This window comes from Cupressus sempervirens, chromosome 1 (assembly GCF_028749045.1).
Source record: "Cupressus sempervirens isolate cs-2001-9-10 chromosome 1, ASM2874904v1, whole genome shotgun sequence".
Classification (NCBI taxonomy): Eukaryota; Viridiplantae; Streptophyta; class Pinopsida; order Cupressales; family Cupressaceae; genus Cupressus; species Cupressus sempervirens.
The window spans coordinates 193077020-193098479 of NC_143118.1; positions in this window are offsets into that span (position 1 = coordinate 193077020).

Consider the following 21460-nt stretch of genomic DNA (forward strand, 5'->3'; position numbering starts at 1 on the left):
TAAGGCCACAAACCAATTAATCTAGGCAATCATGGATTTAGAGTTATAACACCATGAACAGGGGTACCGACCAATCTACATTTTACAACACCAGTAAAAGTTATAAATTGCATTCGGAATTGCATTTGAAAACTAATCAAATGGATTTTTCATAAGCTCAAATCTAGAGAATAGCAAGTGTACAACCACTAGACTGCAATGCAAAAGGAATTTTCTTAGTATGGTCAACTGGGTCAAAGTTATAATCGGTCAAACAGGGCCTCCCGAATTTCTGAGCAATTTGCATTAGGATGACATAGATTAATAACCTACTTTGAGGGATTCAAAACCTAGTCAAAACATATCAAAATGACTCAAAAATTGAAATTTAGGTTCATTTATATGCATATTAAACAATCCCAAAGTGGTGAGTCATGATGCATTTTTGGGTACAAGATATTCAAAGGCAAACTGGGCTTCCGTACACTATTTGACATAGGCAAAATTGTGAAATATGACATTAGCTCAAAACAAAACTTCGCAAAATGACTCAGAATGTCAATTTATCATTATAGAATGCATAAAAATGCTGAATGTAAAGTGTTAGAAACATAAAACACCTTTTAGACCTTAATATGATAGTCGAGTACTCAAGCAAGAAAATGTACCTATAGGGCTCAAAGTGACTCAAAATTTGGAATGGTACTCAAAATGCGGAATGAAAATTTGAGTTCCATAAGTGGCTCTATCTAGGGATGCATGCCCTTGCAGGCATGACAAGAATTTAGATCTTTGGAGGAAGAAGGCCACTCCAACAAAAACTTTCTCTGAATAACCTAATGAAAACAAGGAATCTATTTTAACTGTACAAGATGGTGACCTCGGGCTACCAAAACTTCTTCAAATTTATTACCTCTATCAAAAACTTGATTCTCATTTATGTCTCCTTGAGGTAAGCTAGAAAAAAAATTTCCATTGGTTTTACCAAACACAAAAAAAATTCTCAATTAGCTCAGCTGGCAAAACAAAATAACTTTCTTGACTTTCATAGTGCATACTAGGAATATCCTCAACATAAGGCTCACTATGAAAACAAGGGTCAGCATGCTCAAATATACTAGGATCAAACTAATAACTGTCTTCAATAGATGATTTATGCATGCTATCAATTTTGAAAGTGAAACATTCATATTCAACTTGGGGGAAAAAATGAGAGACACCTTGAAGATATGTATCTTTATGTATAGCCGGTTGGTATTCAAATGAGTATTCATATTTATTCTCACCAATATTACCCTTGTAAATGAATGAAACTAATCCAAGGCTCTTTAGTGATTCTTCATAATCAGCAAATGGGTCAGTCATATTAAAGAACTCATCATAAAATTCCTTGCAAGGTGCAGGCAGATTTTCAATAACCATTTCATCTAACACCTTTCTATCATGATCACAATTGAGATGATAACTTACTATGAAGTACCAGCTTATTTTCAAAGACGAATCCATCAAGCACCTCATCTTCAAGCTCATAATATGCAACATCATAAGAATATTCACTATCACATATGGAAGAACAACATTTTGATTTGTTATAGCAGTATGATAGTGTGTCACCATTTGCATCTAGCTCAATTAAATCTAAAAATTCCATGTCCTCTTCAAACAATGGATTGATAACTCCATACAACGATCCTCTTTGAACATTTTGACAAAAGATGGGCTAATCATCATCAAAATCTTCATCATATAAAGCAATAGTATACACTTTAAACTCACTACCCATTTCATCTTCATGGAGACTCTCAACATATGAAGAAGAAATAGAACTAGATGAAGATTCACTTTCTATTCCTCCTACCAAGCATATAGTATCCATAATTACATTCTCTTCATTATCTTGTTTAGCATAACCATTATAGATAGAACATGATTCATTCCTAAACTCTTCACTACATGCTGCAACTTTATTGTCTAATGTAAAAACACTTGACAAACCTTCCTTGAAATCTTCATATTCAAATTCATTAGCATCAATTGGATTCACCATTTCTTTATCTTCATACCTTGAGGAAAAATCAATCTTAAATTCTTCATCAACTAACTGATTTGTATAATGCAAAAATTGAGATGCATTTTCACTTTTAGATTCATAAAAAAATTCATACCTCCACTTTTATATGAACGTTCACTTCCATCATTGCTTCCCCCCCCTGTTGCATCTGGTTTATAGGAAGACATCTCAACATCGATTCCTTCATCATTCTCACTTATATGATCACATTCAACGTTCCATTCTTCTAACTGTGACTGAGATAAATATAATTCACATTCTTCATCTTGTGTTACCTCTCCATAGAATGTCAGATCAGTAAAATCAAACTCATCATCACAAACATAACTCTCAACCTCCTCACTTGCATAAAACCAAGATGTAGATGTAGCAACTTTATGTCTAGAAACATTAGCAACATCATCATGTACATAATTAGCACCACAAGAACTCGTTGCTATAGCTAATCGTTGATCTATAATATCATCACATTGTTCATTTCTATCAAAGTCTAAAATACATCTTACTACTATAACATCATGAACATATGTGTCTTCATTTGCAATAGACTCATTCTTCTCTACACACACATTCTGATTTAAAATTTCAATCTGATTATACATTACAGTAGGGGTGTTGACATTCTGATTTGGAATTAAAGTGTTAACACTATGTTCAACTTTTCTTTCATAACCATTATACCAGAAGTCATTCATAGAAAAATGACCTCTAATAAATCCATACTTTAGATTTTTTTCAATATCCATAGTGGAAATAAAAGCCTAATATAATGTCTGAGGTTCTTTATCTCTTAGTAGATAGTTCATTTTCTTATCAAATGCATGAAGATAAACTATTAGACATGCTTGATCATTTGGTCTACATTTCTCAGGAATCTCATTCAAAACTCTTGCAAATTTGATATTAAATTGAGGAACAAGTTCATCATTCTCAATATGAATACTTAAAAATTTACTATATGAATTAGATATGCTTATCCTTTCTCCAAACTGCTTCATGAAGGCTGAATGCAACTCACTCCAAGATGAAATAGAACATGCTGGTAAAAAGGAAAACCAGTCTCTAGCATCACTTTCTAAAGTTTAAGAAAATAATTTCATGTGCACATCCTCATGAGCAATCTCATAGTCACCCATCAAATCACTAAAAACTTGAACATGATGACTAGGTGAAATAGTATGTTCCCACTGAACTTAAGCAAATGTTTTCTAAGGTCATATGGCATGGTGTTTGGGAAACCATGAATGCCATAAAAATGTAATGGCATATACCTCTTGGCAGAGATAGATCTATGATTTTGGTCAATGGATTGCATACTAGGTGAAAAGAAATCTTCCATCTCTTGCAAACTTACAACTTACCAAAATAACTTTCAGAATTTATAATTTATAACTTGTAGTAGATTTGAAAACTCATCTACCAACTTAATCTCTAACATACTCCAAGATGTGAATACATTTTTTGAAATTATCTTTTATAGAATATGTTGAGATGCATTAAACACTTCTGCTACTTACTACTGAAATATCACTTGATAGAGATACCTTTTGTATAACTTACTTTCCTAAAAAAAAATCTCAAGAAGAGTGGAAAATACCTTAAATGTGATGCTTGCAAACCACTTCAATGCTATGAATAATAATAGATTCAAATCTTGTCTTGATTTAGTAACTGTTGCATAGCATCAACCATTTTCTTTATAACTATTGCCAAGGGCTTGAGATGACTTCTTCAAATCTACATTCCAACTATCATAACCTTGACAATACCCTCAACTTCACAATTGCACTGGTGCAGAGATATAACTTTGAGTCACCACTCACTAAGTGAGAAAATATTTTCCCAACTTGCACAAAACAACAAGCTCGTCCAAGATTTACAACAAGTATTTGAAAACATACACACAACCTTGGAATTTCACACCCTTAACAAAATGAAAAAAACCTTTATTCTTGACCCTTAAAAATCAAAACAATACTTCATGTTCATTTATCTATTATTGATCTTCAAAGATATTGCTGAAAGGAATAAGGCATAACTGAGAGACAAAACTAGCAAGGAGATGAGAAGAAACTTACAATTCCTTACTATTGTAATAATTTCTTTGTGTCTCTCCCCAGAAGAGTCGCCATTTTGTTGGGTCTTGATTTAACAGATCTGAAAATAACCAGGAAACGAAACCAATACATCTAAGGCTATAAAATTCCTATGATGGATGCACTTGACTATTGATCTTGGGCCAACTATAAGGCATAATTCCTTCTTCTTCTTTAGGCTTTGCAAGACCTAGGCAAGTGGACCTTAGATTCTTTATATGGTACCAGTGTAAGGCATACAACTAAATCTAAATAACAGATAAAATCCCTTAATCTTCTATGTTTATGCAAGCATTCATGTTCATGAAATAGCTAATAATAGAGCACATGAACTTGATAAACCAAGTGAGGGAAAACTCTTTCAATTCTTTAAACATAAAGGGAAAATATATTCAATTAAAGATTTAGATCTCAACATAACCCAAGTATGCAATAGTAAAGAACATGCAATCTCTAAGCTGACCAGTCCCTTATCCATTGGGCATCAACCAAACCTCAACATACACATGGACACCTAAAGTATACTCATATATCTAGACATTTGATCTATCTATCTGACTTGCAAATAGACATCTATCTTCATAAAAACTCTCATACTTATGGTAATATCCTCCTAGTGAAACCTGCAACACAGTCAAGGTAAACAAGCATTTACTTGGCCCTTTTTTCCAATAGCAATTTTATCTAGACATACAATCTTAAGGGATTATAATTGAGTTTAAGCTCTCTATTCTTAAACACAAAAGATTGCAAATAATAGAGGAAGGAGATGCGAATCATAATGAAACTAAGAAAAATTAAGCTCTTGTATTAAGTTCTTTGAAATCAATACATCGGGTAGATAACAAAACTCAGAAGATACACAAAGGATGACTGTATTATTTGACTACTCAAAGAAACTACACTACTACTATTCATAACAGAGGAAAATACTGAGAAACATGGTATCACAACTCTAGAACTAGAGCCAACCTTATGTTCTCACTAGTCATAAAAAATTGGAACCCCTACAAAGAGTAGAGAAGAAAGATATATAGAAGAGAAGATATTTTAGGATCTGGAATTTGAAATTGACATGTATCCTACTGAAAATGTCTTCAATCTAATGTTGTTGAAATTAAACTTCTTCATCTGCCTATAATCAAAAACCATAAATGATGTAGAAATATTTGATATATCCCCCAAAAGCAATCAACATAATATCTATTGAAGAAATATCAGATACACATAATAAAAAGTGTTGAAGCTTCAAAATTGATTTTTGCCTGTCACTTCTACTTTTGCCAGTAAAAACTTCATTTCCAACCAAATACCTTTAAAATAATCAAATCATCTTTAAAGTTTTCAATGAAATCAAATCTGATGAAAATGTAGCTATATCTGATCCTATTTCCTTCTGAAAACATTAAATCTTCATTTGCACTAAGGATGCCCCAAAATCACAAAACCTCCTATAGCCGCTTCTAGTGAATACCTATGCAAAAACCAACTGCAAAAATGGAAAATTCATCTCTTCCTAGTTTTTTTTGGTATACTACACTATATATTTTGGACAGAAATTGTGCCTCTACAGTCCTTTCAAAATTTCAGGCCCCGAGTCATGGACAGAGAAATAAAATTGAAAAATTTAAAAAATCACATAGCTGAAACTATAGAAAATCTTAAAATTTATTCAAAACTTTCATTACTTGAAAATCATATGTTGAACTCAATTGATTTTATTTTATATTGATTACTGTGGTTGACACTTGTCAATTCTCCGTTAGCCATCTTACCCAGGTAGGCCCCACAATCTAATGCTTTTGAAATATTTGAAATTTCCCCTTCATACTTAATTTTCATTCACTTCATAACATCTTAATATTAAATTTTAACTTATACAACCATATGATCATACTTAATCTTGTAGCATCTTTCCTTAATACTTTTTACCTCCGAATGTTCTGACCACAAATTCTTCTTGTCATAACATAGTAAAACTGTGAACTTCATTAGTAAACTTCCAAACTTGAGATCTTGATCTCATGACCTTAGTATAACATCGTAGCATTACTACCTTTGATTTTTGATCATGTAACTAGGCTTTTAACATGCCAGACAGACCTCCATGTGTGTGCATTTTATTTAGTCAAAAGTTTGCTTCATATTCCTCCAAGCTGGTCACAGGCAGGTCCCTCCAAAAAATGAGTTTGACGTCTCACAAAAATGTGTCTTTGAAGAAACCTACTACCCATTTCTTTTATCTTATAAAAAGCCAAAGCAACTATTGTATCCCCCATGTTGGACTAATACATTACAAGACATCTCCTATGACCCAGTTCCTTTGGCACTGAAAATTGCTACCTGAAGTGGACACTATACATTTTAAGAACTATGGCTGGCTTCCTCTCTCTTGAAGGACCTCTCCCTCATGCTATCCTCTCTTCCATGTTGTGCCTATACCAATGTATTCAAATATTATTTTTGGATGCCGATTTCAAATGTTGACTGTGATCTCCTCCAATGTCGTGGGCTTCTTGCCTTCTCTTTGCATCTTTAACATGGGTGTTATCTACCTCTTGCATGGAGATGGGAGCTGGATTCAACACCATCTCCCCCAAAACTCATGTTACACATGGACACCTTCCTTTTGTGTGCTGTGGTGGTCTTCCCAAATGTGGCTTCCTCAGTAGATTGTCCTATTGCTACAAATGCTTTGTGTCCCTACGGTTCAAAAACTTGGTGTCGCTCCTTTGTCTTCTACAAGTTATCCTCAACGTGTGGAGCTCCTTGTTGGTTGCTTTTGCTGTGGATCTGAACATTCTTCATTATGGCAGTCTCTCGTCAAGAACCTAGATGTGCCTTCTTGCATTGGATGTGGGTTGTTGCCTCAGTTGATCTCCTTTTATACTGTGGATGCTCCTAGCTGTGGCAAGCTCTTGTGCCTTCTTTGGCTTTTCAAACTCACTTTATTTCCCTGCATGTTCTGCTCTTCATCTTGCTAACTTTACTAACACCTGCCATGCTCCTTTGCATGAGTAATCTATTATTGATGCTCAATCTCCCTTCTTTATTGTGGGGTGCTCCTCTTTCCTACATGCCATCTCCTCAACAACTGTAGCCAAATCATCTCTTATGAAGTGCTCTGCTTCACAACGTGGAGCTCCCTACCATAGGCTACTCTGCCTCTTCTGTGTGGAGTTCATTCCACCTTTGACTATGGATTTTATTTCAAAAAGTTCCCTTTACATATTGGAGGAGAAAACTTCACTAATGGAAACCAAAGACTTAGCCATACGATACACTCCTAGAAGCATATAAACAATCAGACATTTATAAGGATTAACATTTCACATGATCAATTAAATACTCTAAGCATTATCTTATAAATGAAACCATGGAGACCCTTTAACTATTCAATTCAAAAATTCCATTCCATTATAATGTACAAATCTAGAAGAATAAATAATAATAAACTTCCCTCTTGCTCAAGACTCATGACAAAAAGCCGTGTGGTGCCTTTTTTGAACTTAATCCACAAGTCTTCAATTTTGCCTCATTGAATATATGCCTATACCAAGTCCCTCTTTTATTCAATGGAAACCCCAATATTTTGTGAATCTTGATATGAGAAAGCAAAAACTTTTGTTTGTATTTCAAATCTTCAAGATATAATCAAAACAAGACAAATTCAATCCCCATGGCATTTTATCAATTTGAAGTAATCAGTCAGACTCCCCAAAGTGGGTCCGCGTAAATTTTTTTTCGAAGTAAAACACTTGATACCTCAAAATTGATCTAATGAACATCAGGTACTAGCTAGATTCAAATTCAACTATTAAACCATTATTTAGAACCAATTTTTCACTTATCTACAAACTATGATTTTGTGCTAACAGGGCCTGTCGACTAGCTTTAATAACTAACCCAAAAAGATAATCGAGCCCTGGGATCTAATATATTGCTAATTTGTTTCAAATTCTCACATCTTGTTAGATTTCTTCTCATGACAATCATTCAATCAAAAGACTTTGATGTTCAAAGTTGCCCAGTTAAAATTGCCTATAAATAACTTGTTAGAAAACCATAAAATGCATTTGGTTTGAGGTTCAAAAACAGGACAAACAGATACTTGAAGGTACAAAAAATGTAGAAATAGTTTATTTCCATGAGGGGAATATAATTATGTTGTTTAGACTCATGATGAATCACATGACGCATTTTTAAAGCGTGCAAAGTGGGCTACTCAGATTTGTAGGACTGGAAACATCAGTAGAAAAGTATTTGTTGCAAATGGAATGAGCCTGGTAAAGTATGCAGATGGATTTGTCAAGACATGAAAATTGGCATACTTAAAATATTTTTAGAGTAGAATGTAGGGGTACAAACTATTTGATCTAGGCAATCACAAATTTAGATTTATAACACCACGAATAGGGGTACCATCCAATCTGCGTTTTATGACACCAATAAAAGTTATAAATTGCATTCGAAATTGCTTTTTAAAATTGATCAAACAGATTCACCATAAGCTCAAATCTAGAGTGTAGAAAGTACGTAACCACTAGAATGCAATGAAAAATGAATTTTATTAGTATGTTCAACTAGGTCAAAGTTATAATTGGTCAAATAGGGCCTCCCAGATTTTTGAGCAATTTGCATCAGCATGATTGAGATAAATAACCAACTTTGAGGGATTCAAAACCTAGTCAAAACATATCCAAATGACTCAAAAATTTAATTTTTGGTTCAATGATATTCATATTAAACAATACCAAAGTGGTGAGTCATGAAACATTTATGGGTACAAGATACTCAAAGGGAAATTGGGCTTTCGTACACTGTTTGACACTTAGGCAGAATTGTGAAATACGACACTAGCTCAAAAGAGAACTTCGTAGAATGACTTAGAATATTAGTTTATCATTATAGAATGCATAGAAATGTTGAATGCAAGGTTTTAGAAACATAAAAAACCTTTTAGACCTTAATACAATAGTTGGGTACTCAAGCAAGAAAATGTAGCTATGGGGCTCAAAGTGACTCAAAATTTGGAATGGTATTCAAAATGGGGAATTCAAATTTGAGTGCCATCAAGTTCCTCTTCCCTAAAATCCTCTATTATTTTTGACTCTATTTATTCCTTCTTCTTAATTTGTCTTCAACTCTAAGGGCCAATTGGAAGTATTTATGAATTATATCAGGTGTCATAATACTTATTTTATCTTGAATGTTCTATCTCAAACTATTGATATATCTGGCTAACTTTTTCACTTCAATTTCCTATTTACTTGATCTAAGATCGAGTTTAAGGAATTCCTCAACATAGGAACTAGCATCTAAATCTCTTTGTTTGAATTTTTGTAACTTCCTATGCATATGGACTTCATAATATAGAGGAAGGAATTGAGTTTTCAATATATTTTGCATCCTTTCCCAAGAAGAAATCTTATTTTTTCCTACTTGTACCCTCTCTTCTTACATGATCACCAAAATAAGGTTGATCCTTTTTATCTTTCTTTGGCCAGACTCACATTCTTATCCTTTGCAACTTCTTTTAGGTGAAAATGATTGTTCAAAACATTAATGTAATCTAATAATTCTTCTCCATTAATATTGCCATAAAAGATAAGTAAACCATCAAAGTGATATTTTATTATTGACTTGAAGGCATCTATGAAGAACTTTTGTTCTCTTTCCAAATCTGGTGATGTAGTCACTTCAACTGAGGGTCTTACATATACCAAGTCTTTTCTTCAAATATTGGCTTTGATACTAATACGATGTAGAGGCCTTTGTAGAATTCTTGCCTAACATTATTAAAGGGTTCCCAAACCAACTCAATAAGGGACTTAGAGCCTTCCAAATACCCTTCTTGAACCTGCATATTCCTCCCCAATGTAATTTATGATATTCGTAACTACCTCTCTTATACTAAATGCTCTTAGGGTCAAACACGATGACCATTTCCACAATCAAATTTTCCACCAAGACCTCTCCCAATAGGATCCTATCTCACTTTTAATGTCACTAAACTCCCTTTGACACATTCTTATGCATTAAACAAGTAATTAGTTTCAACCTTGGATAATAGTGCTACTTTCTGTAACCAAGGACCTAAAATAGGGCTAGTAGAATTAGGCCTCCATTTTGACTAAATTAGGTATAACTCTGATTTCTTTTGAACAATCCCTGGAAGTTTTTAGAGTTTTGAGCACCCATTTTGACTCTCTAAACATATCTGAGAATTGGATTTGGGTTCTACACCCAACATATGGAACCCAACATATCCAAGAATTGGATTTGGATTTTCCCACTTCTAGGTCGATTGTTTCGGGTTTTGGAATGGTAAACTCCTAAATTGCATTTAATCTAGGTCCATTTCTATGGGCTAAGGTTATTGGGATTTAATTCTCCAATGTCAGCCTCTCTAGAATTTTGTGCCCTAGATCACTATATAAGGAAGCCTTCTCTCATTTTGACATCTAAATATTATCTACTTTTCTAGAGGACACATTATGATATTGGATGATCCACTATTGCCAAGATCAAGCAAGAATTCCATCAAGAATTTTCAAGGAACTATCTAAGCTATTGTCTCCATTCAAGCTTTCTATTGAGGATCAAGGATTCAAGCATTCAAGCCTTTGAAGGGATTTGGTTCAAGCATTCAAGATTCATCATTCAAACCTTAGATCTAACTAGGTGATGTGATCTTCCTTCAAGATTCTTTGTTTATCTTCTAGATCTATTCATTCTTCTCTCAAGGTAGATTCCAATCATACAATTATAGAGGTTTTGATTTACATTTGCTAATGTTATGTTCAAGATTTCATATCAACATACTTGTTTATATTTCATATACAATTGCATATCTATTGAATATCATAGCTTCATTGTTAGATTTACTTCTATGAATTTCTAGCATTCTCTATTTTAGTTCCATTATTAAGGTTGATTCCAAACCAAGGTTTGACCAAGGAAAACCCCTCATTCAAACAAAAAAACACTTTTTCAAGGTCAAGTTTGACCTACCCTCGAAAGGACAAAAGTTTTCTACATTTTCTCCATCTTGACATTTCTTGTTTGGAGCAGGTTGCAGAGTTCCCTGAAACCATACACAGACATGAGAAATCAACATTTTCCATATTCACCCTACTTTGAGGTTAGTGTTATCTCTTGAAGTTGTGCCTAGACTAGATTCTAACTCATTCAAATTTGAGTAACATGGAAACACTCCTGGGTAGTCAGTGTACCAAGGTTAAGAGTGAATCTCTAGATTATAGGTCGATTCCTTATGATGTTCACTTATTTACTTCTTCAAACTAAAATCAAACTTGACGAGAAAAGGGATAGAAGGATTACTTGAAAGTAAATGTTGAAAGTAAAAGGGGTGATGCACCAAACAGTAATATGAGGATATTGTTGGAATGACATGATGAAACACTTCTAAATAGTTGAGATAAGCACAATATTAATCATAGGGAACTCATACATAAGTATTTCATAAGAAGGAGAGCACTTCAGACAAGATATTAAGGGGAATGCTAACATTTATAGTTAATTATTTGAGAAAAAGCATAGATTTATGACTTACAACATGTATGAACACATCCAAAACTCTACTTGCAAATAAAACTAAGATACTGACTCAGGGATTCAGAATAAATTACAAAAGTTATATCATATTAGTAATTTGAGCAACAAAGACATAATAAGGACTTTTGAACTATTTCTTTATTTAGGCTTCAAAGGTAGTTCCACAACATCCCTCCAGACTGATTGTGGAGCAAAAATATAGAAAAGATATGAAGGACTTAGAAGAGATCACGACAACATCAATTCTACATAAAAAACTCTAAGGAATTTGACCAGCCAACCCCTTTTTGCCACATCTTGGAAATCCTCAGAAGGAGAAGGATTGCAGCAAGCTTTAGGTGGGAGGGGCACATGTCAAAAAATATATTGGAAGAATTAGAGATATTTCAAAAAGTTACATTTTACATTTACATTCTACATTCTCTAAATTCGAGTAAAACAAGGAAGATGATCATGAAAAATGGCAGGTGGTACTTGCTGTAGGAGTTCTTTAATTGATTATGTTTGATTTTTCCTTTCATCATGAAATTCCTCAATTGAATTAGCTGATAGAGCCATGATATCTTTAATTTCTCTCACCACATCCATTTCTTTTCTAGGGCCATTTAGAATATCTGATCCTTTCTTCCAAACTTCCAGCTCTGCTTTATTCAGGATCAGATCTTCGTATTTCCTTGTTCTAGCCCTGCAACTTGAACCTATTATTTTTCACCACCTTTGGTCAAACTCTTAACTGACTAACCAATGAGAGACATGTGCTAGTTTGTCACCTTTTCACATCCTCACAACTATATTTTCATTATGACCAAGTTGACTCGCGATAACAAAATGTTAGAATTTTACAATCCATGCCACATGTCAATACTTGATTAGTTCAACCTCAAACTTGCTTAAAAGTGGGCCATCTACATCACGTGTCCCCCTCTCATTATGTCTCGTTGGGTAAACTTCTTGCTTCTTTGGTTAGTGACATAATGACAACCATTGATCTATCTTTGATCAGATGATTGGGAAGATGCATGATCCTCTCTCTCAATAGTCAAAATAGGGCCCACAATGCTTCGTGTCACCTCTCCGCTGCTTTGTAAGCTTGACTCATATTAGGCTTAACCACCTATGACTACGTGGATAAGAAGGAATCACATGTTCATAGCCTTAACTTTGAGTCTTCACTAACTCCTGGCAACCTTGCAATCAGATAGGAATCACTCCTTCACAAGCTTAAATCATGATTAGTCTTAACCCCTCACGAACATGCAAACAACATAGTTGCCCTTTCCCTATGTTAACCAAAGGTTAACCTAAATCTAGTGTGAACATGCAGTAGGCTTGAATGTTAACTTTTCTTTGAATGAATATAACAAATAACACATTATTTTATTGATCAAATATAATGAAATTCATTCAAAATTTCCTGCACCATTTTCCTTTGATCATTCAACCATCTAGAGCATGCCATGAGTCATTATTTGATTTTCTCGCTTCCAACTCTGACTTCACCCTTTGGGCCCTTTAGGACACATGCCAAGAGGGTGTATCCCCACTTTCACTAACTGTCAATCACCTTCAAAATGTGGGTATACACAGATCATTGATCTTCATCATCTGATAATTGGGAAAAGCATCCATTCTTTAGATTTTGAAAAAAATAAAGTGAAGCTCATAGACAAGTGTCACCCTTCTATAGCTTCATAATCTAAACTAATGGTTAAGAATTTAACCTTGTGACCATGTAATTGAAGGAAAATTCATATTCTAATAGCTTAGTTGCAACTTAATGGTTTAACTTGACCTTAACTCTTGCGACCATGCGACAAGGAAAACACATCATCATAGCCAAAAGTGTGGTTTGAAGCTTCACTCCTTGCAACTACGCAAACAAAGCCTTTTTATAGCTTTACAAGCTTAACTCATGATTAGGCTTAACCACCTGTAACTACACAAACAAGGAGGAATTGCATGTTTGCAACCTTAACCATGAGTCTTAATTAACTCTGGGCAACCTTGCAATCAGATAGGAATCTTTGCTTTGCAACTTAAACCCATGATTAAGCTTAACCACTCGAGACTGCACAAACAAAGATTTTGTGATATCACCATCTTTAATCCCTAGTTAACTTGACTCTTTGCGACCATATAAACATGAAATTAACTGCCTGATGACTATGTTGCACCATTGCCACTACTATGGGGTTTAAGCCATAACTGCTTGTGATTATGTGAACAAAGCTTTCTCATGGTTGCAAATTAAGATTTTAACAAGGTTTAAGGCATCAAAAAACATTTGAATACAAGGGTTAGATAAACTTAGGGATATAAGAGATCAAACATGATTAATCATTTACAAATCCCTCTCATGCATGATGGCATTTAATGATTTAACAAAAAGAACATGAACCATGACCACCACCATAGATGAAAATGAGACTTAGTCAATCTTTGTACCAATTTTTTTGCACAGTGATACAAAATGGTAACACTTTTGATGACTTCTACTAAATGGCTACCTACTAGACATCAAACTAGTGACCTTTGGCAATCTATTGGGCATAGAGTCAGATCAGATATGCAGATGGATTTGAAAACTAGTTTCTCATGCTTAGATATATGAATTTGGGTCATGAATAGCTATAAAATGGTTGAGGATGAGGATGCTTCTATACTAGCATGAATGTAACACTTTTTCTAGTTCAATCCTTTGGAACTCAGGAACTTTATTGAAAGTAGGAATAAACTAGAACTAATCACACCTATGCTGGAACAACACTTAGGGAAAACAAAAGCAACAAATTATATACAAGGAGGAACTTGAAGATCATACCTTAAAGAAAAGTTTGAGGTGCATCCCATTCATAGGGATTAGCAAAATTTCTCCCTCCATAGTTGATAGCTGGTAGGAATAATGTTCTTTTCATTCTGAAATCATAAATGGCCTAGCCACCATGTGATAAAACTTGTTATGGTGGCCTGGTCTACTCTTTAAAACATCCCAGTGTAGAACTAGATCTCCTTCTTTGAAAAATCTAAGCTTAGACTTCTTATCAAACACCCTCTTGGTTTGGATCTACTGATATTCCATTATCTAGGATGCTTTATTCCTCTCCTTCTTGAGCTCTAGTAACTTAGCATACCTCATCTTCAATGGATCATCATCTTCAAAAAGCACTACATTATCAACCATCTCTAATGAGGGAAATTTTATGGAAATAGGTAGCTTGGCTTGTTTCTCGTATACTAGAACATAAGGGGAATTGGAAAGAATTCATTTGGGAGTGATTCTATCAAGCCATAAGTCTAACTTCAACTTGGAGTGCCAATCATGTTTATTGTTTGCTAAAGTTCTTTTCAATATCTTCAACAAGTTCTTATTAGTACTTTCAGCTAGGCCATTGCCTTAAGGATAATAGTTTGATGAAGTCTTGAGATATACTCCATTTTTCAATGCCCATTTAGTTATCCTTGCTCCCACAAATTCCAAGGCATTATCAGATATAACAGAGCTAGGAACTCCAAATCTACAAATCAAATCATCATAAAAACTCAAAATAATAGCTTCATTGACTTCCTTTAGAGCTATTGCTTTTGTCCAACACATGAAATATTTTGTGGTGGTTAGAATCCATTCATGGCTAGTAGTGGAATTTGGATTTATAGGGCCCACAAAATTAATAACCCACTTCATGAATGGATGGTCAATTAGAATAGGATGTAGAGGTAAGGCCGCTAACATTTCCTTTCCAAAAAATAATGCACATTCCTTACACTTTCTTGCCCAAGCATGAGCATCCTTAAATAGGTTGTGCCAATAATATCTAGCCCTCATGATCTTATAAGTTGTTGTCTTTGGAGAGAACTAATCTCCTTCATCATGGAATTGCTCCAAAAACTTACTAGTATGGTCATTGTCAATACATCTAAGAAGTACTCCATTCATATCTTTTTTGAACAAAAGACCATCTATTAGAAATGCTTTAGAATAACTAAGAGTGGGGGGGGGGGGGGGGTGAATAAGTTATTCTAGGTCTTTATGTCCAATTAAAAGTTTTTTATCAAGTAAAGTAAGCCCATCAAACTGTTCATGCATCCAAGCTTAAACATTCCTACTTAGCAAGTTACTAAAAATTGACATGCAAGCATAACACATGAGAGATCAACACACAACACAATGATTTATGTGGAAACCCAATTTGGGAAAAACCACCAATAACATGATACTCCATTCTCACTCTTCTGAAGTGATGCCCTAACCTTGTTAAAGGCTACAATACACTATTAAATTGGACCTGGTTAAAGGATTTAACCACCCTATTAGAAGTGGGCCTAGTTAGAGGACTTTAAAACATTCACTTGGAATGCCACCCTATTAAAGGATTTACAAATGGCTATTAAACCAACCTAAGTCCATAGGATTTTATCCTAGCTTGCACAGTTGTTAGAGAGTAACAACAAGGGGTTTTGACCTGATACAACTCGCAACTTATCTTGCAGATTTCAGATCTCTATTCAGCTCTTCACAATTTTCCTAGCTTTCAATCTCTGTAGCTTTGATAGCTTATTCTCCTTTCAAGCTTCATCTCCTTGAGTCTTCATACTTGATGTACTAGTGCAATCTCCTATATGACCACTTATCAAAGCAAATTCTCATGCTTTCTTCTTCCTTCCTTCTTCTTGACACCCTTCAACCACTTCATAACTTGGCAACCCAACAACTCTTTCTTCTTGGCCTGTGACTCCTAAAATAGAAGTCTAGAAAATGCTTTTCCCACTTGATTCTTCCCTCCTTTAATTTTAGTTCAAATGGATTAGGTAGGATTCAATGAATCTAACCCATATCTTGTTCTTTCTAGAAATATCATGAAGAATCCTCCTGAATTTTCCCAAAAATAATTTACCTAAAATTTTGTGCCACCAGCTCATCATCCTTATCCTCCATCTGGTTCACAAAATTCAAGGTAACAAACTTGTCAACTCAAATCTAGCAAATCTTTGACTTTTCAAATAATGTAATAGCTTGACACTATTGAAATTCTGGTGCTCGACACATACTATGTTACTCGACACCAACCACATTTTACTGATGCTTGACATCTACTATGGATTTGCTTGACATCCACTAAATTTTCTAATGCTTGACACCTATTACTTTTCTCAGCACCTGAACATGCTTGGCTCCTTCTGTATCACTCAGCATACACTAGATTTTGCATTTTCTTAGCTCTAACTGAAAATCTACTTAGCATGAACTAGCTTGCTTGACACTCACTAATAAACTTAGTTAAGCTTTACAGACAACCTTGTTACAACTTATTCTTCCAATGTTTCTAAGTGTGGCCAATCTCTGTATCTTTAAGTATATTATCAATACATCATTTTACCATTGTCTTCATTGATCATTGTACTTCTTTACAAAACAATAACTCAACCTTTCCCTTAGGTACTTTTATTACATCTTGTTGATTAAATCCTCTTCATCAATCAGCTAAGTGATAGTACTTGAATCTTATAAGCAATTGTCATTTCAATAAATAGTAGATTTGACATCAATAACAAAACAATGATTGAAAACATTCTTCATCAACAATCTCCCTCTTTGTAATCAATCTTCTTAATTCTTCAACAATGCTCTTTTCAATTAGATTTCCAACAATCTCCCTCTTTTGCATTGATGGAAAACCAAACTAATCAACCAAGTTATCAAAAAACTAACTAGGTTAAACTAGTAAATCAAATGCCAAAAAGAAAAGTTTATTCAAAACTATTTATTCTATCAGCAACATAAACTAGCTTATGACTCCCTTTGTTGATAAACTATCTTTTCCTTTTTCTTTTCTGCTATTTCTCTGATTGATTCTTGTCTGCACTATTTTCTCCTTTTGAGCTACTATTTCCTTTCTACTTATTTTTTGCTATTCTCCCTAAAAACTCTTTTTCTCCCATTGGTCACTTTGATCTTCTCAACTACTATTTCTCCTTCTTACATTTTGTTCCTTGAAATGTGTTTGTGCCATTTCTCCCTCTGCACAATATTTCTTCCTTTGCATATTTTCTATTTCTCCCTTTGTCCATTTGGTTTTGTAGATTTGATCATTTTCTCCCTCTGTATGCATTGATCAAAATGTGTTTGTGCCATTTCTCCCTCTGCACAATATTTCTTCCTTTGCATTTCTGCTATTTCTCCCTTTGTCCATTTGGTTTTGTAGATTTGATCATTTCTCCCTCTGTATGCATTAATCAGTTTTTGCTATTCCTCCCTCTTTGACAAAAATGCCAAAGACATATTATTTCAACATCTTAACATGCAAGTGTAGCATTTGTAGGTACTCCAATTTCTTCCTTTGTCACCTTGCTTGTGACTTGTTTGGAATTTCAGTACTTTGATTACTTTAGGCAAAATCCTAAAGTAAGTATCCTTTGCATCAATTTTTAATATTTTATCAGTCAACTCATTTGATGTAGGGCAGATTTGCTATTTCTTAAATAGCCTTGGCTAGGGGTATCACCCCTAACTTGCCTCTAAGATACTCAAATGCATCTTTAGGTAGTGCTTTTGTGAAGATGTTAGCAATCTGTTCCTTTGAGCTAACATATTCCATCCCGACTTGCTTGTTTTCCACTAATTCTCTTACATAGTGATACTTAATTGCAATATGCTTTGTTTTGGCATGTATCATAGGATTATTTGATATGTTGATGGAAATTGTGTTATCACAATAGAGTATCATAGGTTCAGTCATCTCTTCCTTCATACCTTGCAAAAAATGTTTGATCCATACAATAGTAGTGCAATTGATAGCAACAACAACATACACAACTTCTATTGTAGACTGTGAGGTACAACTTTTGCTGGTCCAAGTGACCAATCTTTTACCTAAGAAAAGTGCTCCTCCACTGGTGCTCTTTCTATCATCAATATTACCTCCCCAATCTGCATCAATGTAGGCTTTCAACTCAAACTTTTTACTCCTCTTGTAGTATAAGCCAAAGTCATCAGTTCCTTTTAGGTACCTCAATATTCTTTTTACTACCATCAGATGATTTTCTCTTGGATTTGTAGAAAATCTTGCCACTATTCCAACAACTAATGCAATGTTTGGTCTACTATGCACAACATACCGTAACTTTCCAATCATTGATCTATACATTGTCTGATTTACTTAAACTGGCTCATAATTTTTGGATAACTTATGTCTTGTTACATTGGTGTACTAGCTAGTTTTGAATCTTCTAGGTCAAATGTCTTGAGTATCTCTTTGATGTATTTTGATTGAGTCAAAAATATGCTATGCTTTAGTTGATGTACTTGCAATCCAACAACAAGTTTGATTTCTCCAAAAATTGACATCTCAAACTCATGTTTCATCTGATTAGCAAAATCTTTGCATAGGGCATCTTTTCCTCCAAATATTATATCATCAACAAATATTTTAGATATCAAAATGTCTTTAACTTTTTCTTCCTTGATATATAGGTTGCTATTGTCATCTATTCTCTCAAATCCTATCTTCACAAGATATTTGTACAGTCTCTCATACCATGCTCTAGGTGCTTGCTTCAAACCATAGAGTGCTTTATGCAGTTTGCAAATCATATCCTTGTTGTTGTCATCAACAAATCCCTCTAGTTGTTCTATGTAGACTTCCTCTTCCAATATTCCATTCAGAAAAGTAGACTTTACATCCATTTGCTAGACTTTGAAATCTTTATAAGTATCATATGCAAGTAATGTTCTCACTCCTTCCATTCTTGTAACAAGGGCAAATGTTTCCCCATCATCCAATCCTTCTTCTCGTGCATAGCCTTTGAAGACTAGTTTGGCCTTATTTCTTGTGATCTCACCATTCTCATCAAGCTTGTTCCTAAAGACCCATTTTGTACCAATCAAATTTTTATCAGCTAGTCTATGAACTAGAGTCCAGGTTTTGTTCTTCTCAATTTGATCTATCTCTTCTTCCATAGCTTTATGCCAATTATCATCTTGTAGTGCATCTTTCACTATTTTGGGCTCAATCTTGCTCAACAAATATGATTCATTCCTTAGTTTTTTCCTTGTCATTGGTCTTGCTTCCTTGTCACCAATGATTTGTTCTATAGGATGATGTCTTCTCACATATTTGGATAGTCTTGGTTCTGTCCTTCTTTCCATATTTGGTCCTTCAGCTTCAAAGTCACTATGCACATTCCTTGCTGGTATTTCATCATCTCTTCCATGTGTACTAATGTTAGAATTAGAATGTTCATTTTCTTCATTCTACAATTCAGCTTCTAAATGTAGCTCGACATTCATTGGTTGTGACTCGGCTGATACTAAAACTTGTTGCTGATTTCCAACTTGATTGCTAGCTTCATCTTTGGTAGGAATTCCTTCATAGAAGTATACAAAAGATCTATAATTACAAAAGATTTATAATCTTTTGGTCTCTTGGACTCATCAACTTGGACTTCTGCATGCTCATCAAAATTTACATTTGCACTTTCCACAATCTTGTTAGTGTTAGTATTTAAACACTTATATGATTTACTTCTAGTAGAGTACCCAAGTAATATGCCTTCATCACTCTTTGCATCAAACTTTCCATTTCTAGTATCTTTAAGAATATAGCATTTACAATCAAATACTTTGAAATGTTTTACATTAGGTGAGTGACCATACCATAATTCAAAAGGTGTTGCATTTGTACCTTTCTTGACTTGTACTCGATTTAGGGTGTAGACAACTATACTTATAGCTTCTCTCCAGTACTTCAAAGCAACATTTTTCTCCATCATTAATGTTTTGGCATAGTCTATTATTTATCTATTCCTTCTCTCTACAATGCCATTCTATGGGGGAGTTCTACGTGTTGATGTTTGCCATTTAATTCCTTTGTCATTGCAAAATGTCTCAAATTCCTTAGATGTAAACTCTCCTCTTCTGTTTGATCTTAGACATTTCAGACTCTTTCCTATTTCCTTCTCAACCCTTGCCAAATACCACTTAAATATTTGAAATGCATCAAATTTTTGCTTTAAGAACATGGCAGTCATCATCCTAGAGTAGTCATTCACAAATAATATTATGTATCTGTCTCCTTGGTAGCTTTGTACTTCTATTAGGCCACATAAATCTATACGGACTAGCTCTATTACTTCTTTGGGAGTGTAGACTTTTCTTTTGAAACTTGACTTGGTCATCTTTCCTAGTTGACATTGTTTGGACATTGTATTTTTAGGCTTCTTTAGCTTAGGCAAACCTCTAACTTTCTTCTTTTTGCTAATTCTAATTAGATTGTCGAAGTTAACATGACATAACCTTTTATGCCATAACCAAACATCATCAAGTCTAACAATAAGAGAGGTTGCATCTTCCATATCTAGGTAAAACAAATTACTCCTTATTTGTTCTCCTTTTCCTATAAGATTTTTATTAGTGTCATAGATTTTGGCAGTTTTGTTCCATAATTCTACTTTGCAACCTAAATTGCCTAGCTGTAATACACTTAGCAAATTATAGTTCAATCCTTCAACATAGTATGCATTATCACATGAAATTTTCTCTGTAAGTTTAATAGAACCTTTTCCTTTGATTTGACTTGGAGCATCATTTCTAGATCTAACACTATTTCCATCATACTAAGTAAAGGTAATAAACTTACTTTTCTCTCCTATCATGTGATGTGAGCATTCGTCGTCTATGATCCACTTGTCATTTTTGTTTACATAGGTTACTAGTGCTATTGTCTCATCTTCATCTGATTCA